This window comes from Crocodylus siamensis, chromosome 15, assembly GCF_052110815.1.
Source record: "Crocodylus siamensis isolate JL-2025a chromosome 15, ASM5211081v1, whole genome shotgun sequence".
NCBI lineage: Eukaryota > Metazoa > Chordata > Crocodylia > Crocodylidae > Crocodylus > Crocodylus siamensis.
Genome location: NC_143409.1, coordinates 22,739,270 through 22,746,116, shown reverse-complemented (window position 1 = coordinate 22,746,116; position 6,847 = coordinate 22,739,270).

The window sequence follows — 6,847 nt, the reverse complement described above, 5'->3', positions numbered from 1 at the left end:
TTTCTGAGAAGCACATGGTCTCCTTTGATTCATGATATACCAACTATGGGTGCAAAGTTGGCCTATCATTTCAGAGTATTTGGACAGTACCTAAACTGCCAGCCTATCAAGCCGGGTTGCAGTGCTCTCAGAAATGTTGCTCCATGCAGGCTTACCTCCTGAACGTCATCAATGTAGCCATGTTCACATGATGCTGTAACGTTAGTTACTGAAGAGGCCACTATAAAAATCCTGGTATTTTAAACCACAAAAATCCTAAATTGAGGTACAGACTGCAACAAAAAAACAAAACAAAAAACAGAATTTCAGCTTTTTGTAAAACCTACAAATCTTCAGGCTGAAGCTTCTGGCACATCAGATTTGTTTTCAGACTTCAGGTTTAACATACTGCTTCCTGAAAGTCCCCTTGGGTCCCTCACCTTACACTTTCCCCCAGCTGCATTCTTATTATTTTTTCCTCTCAGTAACTGAGACGTATTTATAACTTAACTGTGATCCTAACAAACATATTTCTTTATTGAACTTAATGACATATGTATGCCCTTCCCTGAAAATGTTCGGTTTGTGGTAAATCCTCTTAGCCCAGCTGATTGTTCTGAGGGATTCAGCTAATTACAAGCCTTCAACTCTTTTAGGTGCTTTCATATTATAACCATTATGTTACATCACGCATTTGAGTGAACATCATAACTCCCCTGTGTCATAGAGGATTATGTTTCAGGGCCAGAAGGGGCTACAGTTCATATTAAACAGGCCATAGGTCTTGCATCTATTAATTCTTGCTCAGTGAAGGTTCAAACTCAGGTGTATCCAGCCACGTACAAACTTCTCACTGACTAACTAAATTGCCAGGCTGATCTGCAAGCTGGCAGATTTAGTGACCTAGAAGGAAGCATGCTCTGACTGGCATTTTAGGCCATCCTCCAAGGCTCCCAAATTCTAGGGCTCTAAGCTGTTACGGGAGGTTGGGTTCTCTCTCACTTGGCATCTGCCTGCCCTGCCTTGCCCAGTCCCCTCTCCTGTCAATCCATAATTTTATGACGGTGCCTAATCCTGGCATTCATCCGGGTTTACAATGAAAGGCACTTGTGACAGCTGGAAGGGGACAATGTCGTCACACACCCCAATTTTCAAAACACTCATGCAAAGCAGGATTGTTGAGGGCCTCCCAATAACAGAATCATGCATGGAGTCAAGTCACAGCCAGGTAAGACAACATCTCCCCCCCGCACACCTCCAGCAGCTTTCAAAATCCCATGAGTCATCCAATCAGTTCATCACTATTACTCTAATTTATTTGGATCAGTGGTGCCAAGGGGCTCAAGTCAGCCACAAACACTGCCCCCACGGTGCTACACATAATGCAAAAGCTTCTTAAAAGTATAGTGCCTCTCGTAATATGTTTTGCACTCAAGAAAATAACTTTAGTAGCTGCAGCTCACATGCTGTCTTAAAAGGCCCTTCCCCATTATTTCTCAACCTATGAGTTGCAAGAATATATGAAAGGGTTGCGAACAAACTTTAAAAAAGGATCAACAAATTTAAAAAAAAATATTTTTCTTTAAAGGAGAAAAACGTTAGAAACCATGGCATTTCCTTTGCAGGCTGGCAGAGTTCCAGCCTGCGAGGGGCTGCTTGTGGCCCCCAATGCTCCCCCCCATACACTGGGGGGCTGGAGCCTGGGGCAGGAAACAGTGGGTCAGAAGTTAGAGGCACTGGGTCAGGAGTGACCACTAATGTTTACAAATGGGTCCTGGTACAAAAAAGGTTAAGAATGACTGTTTTAAGACATTGACATTGCATATCACAAGATAATTAGAGTGAAGCACCAGTTAAGAGATGGTTGCTTTTGAAAAATTTCTGATGTGGTATATTAAAAAGCAGCCCCTAGTCTGGACTCCTTCCCTGCCAAAAGGACACAGAGGGCTGGGCAATAGGCCCAGACAGAGAGGCCCAGGGAAGTGGCTTGGACAGCTTAGGTGATACACTTGATGAAAGACTCCCCGATTTCCTGCACCTGACTGTGGCTGAGATTCAGTGGTGTGTTCTCAGGTGGCACAATTAGTGGGAAGGAGGCTTAGTGTCTTTAAACCACCTTGTGCCTCCCCAGTCTAGGCTTTTCCAGTGCCTGAAACAGCCCTGTCTACAGTTTGGGCAGCCCAAAACTGCTTCACTATAGCGGTATGTCCCAGGGACGCCCCGCCCCACCCCCTTCCAACACTCCTGCCCTCCAACACAGCCCCGTGCACCAAGATAAGACTCCTGTTGCAAGTCCTTCCATGCAGCGTGTGGAGACCAGGGCAGGCAGAGGAGAAACCTTCCCTATCAGCACTCAGGCCATCATGAACCATCCTCAGTAAATGTTGTGGAAGTAAAGCTTAGCTGGCAGATGTGTTGATGACAGGCGGAACAAAGCCAAACAGAAAACAGATTAGCTCTCTGCTGGGCTGACTGTAGCATAAAATCACCACCACCAGCAAACTAATCAGATAGGATTTGGAGACCACACAGTCATTGCACAGCTGTCTGTCCCACCAAAACACCCATTTCTCTATCTTCTGTCTGACTGGATGTTGCTTTTAATTGGTGAGGCATCAGGAGTGGTGAAAAGTTCAAGGGCATCTTCAAATCAGCGGGTGTGGACCATGTTTCCTAGAAGAACACCATGAGACACCCTCTCCTAATACTTCTGCTTTGCTTTTGGGTTATGCAAGTTACCACTGTCAGGAGGTTATTGTAAACATTGATTAATGATCATTACTGTAATGCCACTGAGCAAGTAGCTGTACCCTCTGCAACTGTCATCAGCCATTACATAACCAAGCTGTGGTATTAAGCCTTTCATAATACGCAATGCAAGGCAGGAACTCAGTTTTCTGTAATAGATCATACACACGGTTAATTATTTATCTCTTTGCAGTAGCAGGCGTGGGGATGAGGATTCTACCATTCACTGGCTGCTGTAGCAGGAAATTGGACTAATTACTAAGAGCTCTTTTGCATTTGAGTAGAGGCAAACACTATTGTAAGGGAGTATTCTAAATGATCCCATTTCATAAAATTTGGCAAAAAACAAACAAACCCTCCTCCCCCAATATTTTATGATCATCTTCCATGTTAGTTTACAATAGTTTAAAATCTAAGCGTAGGGCTTGCAGTCCCACTGTAACACATAGGATTATGACTGCACAGAGTAACCATGGCATTTGCAGTAATAATCAGCTTCAAGAGCTTTTGCCTGAAATATTCATCCCCTGCCCCAGCAATGAATGCGTTTGCAGGAAGCACAATCTGGTTGGGGAATGCAGAGTTCCCTCCCTTGTCTCCCTCTGTATAAATACTGGGAAAATGACTCCTCCCCTCCCTCTCTCAATTTACTCACAAATGTAATGAGTTTAAGTATTCCTTTCAACTAACATAGGTTTAATAAAGGGATGAATTTGATCAAAATATTTTGCAAAGTATTTTCAAAGTGTCCATTAAAGCAATGCAATCATATGAAAATCCAGAAGATATTTGGTACTAAAATGTGGTGGCAGAAGGGACTGTGGCAACCTGATCATATGCTGTGGTTAATTAAGCACAGCTTTAGAAAATAGAAATTGTGGGATCTATTTTCACCTCTAGAATAAAGTGATTAAAACTTTTACATTTTTTAAACACTACTAAGTTCTATTAGTGAAGAACAGTATTGCTAAAGTTTAGGGTCCTGCTATTGTTTGCAGTTGGAGGAGAGGCTGATTTTTTAATCTTGTTTATTTATAAAAATGTACAAAGTCCTGCTTTCCCAAAGAGAAGAAATCAAACCTCCAGGGGCGTTTTCTTTGTTTACAGCATCAAGACTGTATGGCCATAAGCACTGAACCTAAACAATCTCATTCTCCTGCTCTCTCATTTTCATTGTGTATGAAGGAAAGTTAATTCGGGCTAAGGGTTAGTAAGAATGTACAATGAATAGCTATTTTCATAATAGAACAGGGCTGAAAGGACCTCAGGGGTTATGAAGTTCACACAGTTAACCTTAAGATTGTCTCTGGAATAAAAGTGTCCACACAAAGTCTGAGTCCCTTTGGAAGTGTTTTCACAATAAGGTGCTCCTATTTTGGAGCAAGATAAGTGTTCCACACAGTAAGTTAACTGGAACTAGTATATTTTAGAAAGAGTTATTCTAGAATTACTCCCTGTGCTGACAAACTTGTAGCTTGATCTCAGGGTCACACAGATTGTGCTGCTGTGCCTGGCTTTCTGCTCCTTCTTTGGGTAACTCAACATTGGCTTTGCATTGCTCCCAAGACTACCAGTGAAAAACAAACCCTGCCCCTTCTCCATCTCCACACCCAGAACCAAGGCAATGAGGATATTTTAGGGACTACGCATGCCACTGGGATAGAGATCTGTCTCCGGCATGCTTGAGAGAGATGGCAGGGGAGGTCTCCAGAGCATCCGTCCCATCCAGTTTAGAGCAGATGGGTGGGTCTTACTTTTCCAAGAGCAGGTTCAAGAACAGCATGAAGCCAGTTTAGGCAAGCCCCGCATCTGGTTCTGGATTGTTGCTCTGACTTCTCCCTGCCAGGCACACCCTCTTCCACTTTCTCACATAGACACACCTCCACTCAAAACAATGCCCACCAAAACCCCTCCACCTACAGGTGCCTTAGTTTTCAGTGCCGACTCTGCCATGTGCCTGTTTTTGGCTGGGGCTGCTTTTGCTTCATTCAGTAGCATAAGCACTTCCTTCTGCTTTCTTAAAAATGAAGAATGGCAGTTCATGCTGCACCTCCTACCCAAACTCCAGTGACCAATCCCTGTCTTATTTTACAGACTAGGAAAAAATAAAAATCAGACAATTCAAAGACTTAACTGATTCACCCAGTTACACAGCAAGCCAGTGTGACTCCCAGGTGAATCACTGTACAGTCATGTCACTGACTCAGTTCCTATTCCTCCTGGCTTTTAATGTCATGTTTCTGCCTCAGTGAAAAGAGAGTTTTAGGGGTCTCTTTGAAGCTCTTAGGAATGATCTTAATATACATTTTATCCTGTCTACTCCCACAGAGACAAAAGCCCATTCAGTAAAGCATCCAGCATATGTTTAACTTTAGGTGCATATGCCATCCTGACAAAGGACATGAGATATAAACAGAGACTTGAGTTCTTTACCGAATCAGGTCCAAAGCAAGCACAAATATCACTGTCACAAGCAGGAAGGTGAAACAAAAATACTCCCCACCCTCAGAACATTTCTTAAAGAATCCTCTAGTGTCATTTTAAAAGGATATGAACATTTCCCTGACAACAATATTCAGCGTGCCTGACTGCTCCAGATGCCAGAAGCCCAGATGGACCCAACAATAACTTGAAAAAACTGGTGAAAAAACATGATCCCAACATTCATGATTTTTCTCCAACAGATAACACAGCTCTGGAAAGTCAACTCCATCATACTGGCCTGAGGGAAGAGTATGAACTGTAGGGACGAAAACACTTGTTTATATAAAAACTTCAATGAATCATAGAAAAGTAGGGCTGGAAGAGACCTCTAGAGGTCATCTACTCCAATACCTTGAGGCAGGAGCATCTCTCTATTCAAACCCATACAATTTTTGTCTAATCTATTACTAAAGCAAAGTCAATCCTGTCACACAAGCACAAGGCATAGCACCCTAACATGCCACAGGTAAAGCAGCGAGGCAATCGTGGTCAGTGTCCTACTGTGAGGGTTGTTAAAATGTGCTAGATATCCAAGAAGAGAGTTATAGGCCCTGGAAGGCAACCCCCCTCTTCCCCCCCGCCATTATTCACTACCAATCTGAGTAGGGGATAAAATTCCTTTCCGAGCCTAAAGGTGGCAACTAGCTTGACCCCAAGAAGAGGGGCAAGCAGGGGGGCAAGACCCTCTAGCCAGGAACCTCTGAGTTTTAGTCCCAGCAGGAGCACCGGCACACCCTATCTAAATCTCCAGCCTCAGCAGCAGCCAACATCTAAAGTTTCCCAGGAAGTTACTAACGCCACCCCCAGCACCAATGTCTGGAGCCCCAAGTGGCAACTAAACACCCTCCTGTCTGCATTACACCCGGGGGCAGCAAGCATAATTCCACACACAACTTCCTCTTGCTGGACAGCCACAACTCCCCTTTCTGTACCCGCTCTGTAATCTTACCCCCGCTCTTTTAGCCTCCCTCCTAAGCAGACTGTGGAGCTCTCCTTTCATTCTGCTGCTGCTGCCTGTGGTCATTTCCAATATCTACCTGCTTTAGCCTACAGCCGCAGTTCCCAATCTGTTGTATGGGTACCACCAGTGGTACGCAGACAACCTGTCAGTGGTACGCATTAACAGATTTATTATAGTTACTTTATATGACCTAAATTTGCTGGTGGTACTTAAGGTTGTATCTTTTTAAACTGGTGGTGTGCGATCTGTCAGAGTTTGGGAACTGCTGGCCTACAGAGCTTTTCTCCTCATCTTCCAGCAGAGAGAGAGTGTGGATGGAGGTGGGGACTAAAGGGAGGGGGTATACTCCTGGGCTCCTATTTGTTCCTTTTTACAGAGCGCTCCTACGTCACCCCCAAGCACTGCTTATCCAGCCACTTCTTGGAAAGGTCCAGTGATGGAAGATTCCACCACTTCCCTAGGCAGTCTATTCCACTGCTTCCTTGCTCCAACAGCGAAGAAGTTTTTCCAGATATCCAATCTAAACCTACCTTACTGGAACTTCAAACCACTGATCCACATCCTGCTCTCTGCAGCAGGAAACAAAAGGTGTTGCCCCTCTTCTTTATGGCAGGCCTTCAGGTATTAGCAGACTGCTATGATGTCCCCCCTCAATCACCTTTTCCACAAGCTGAT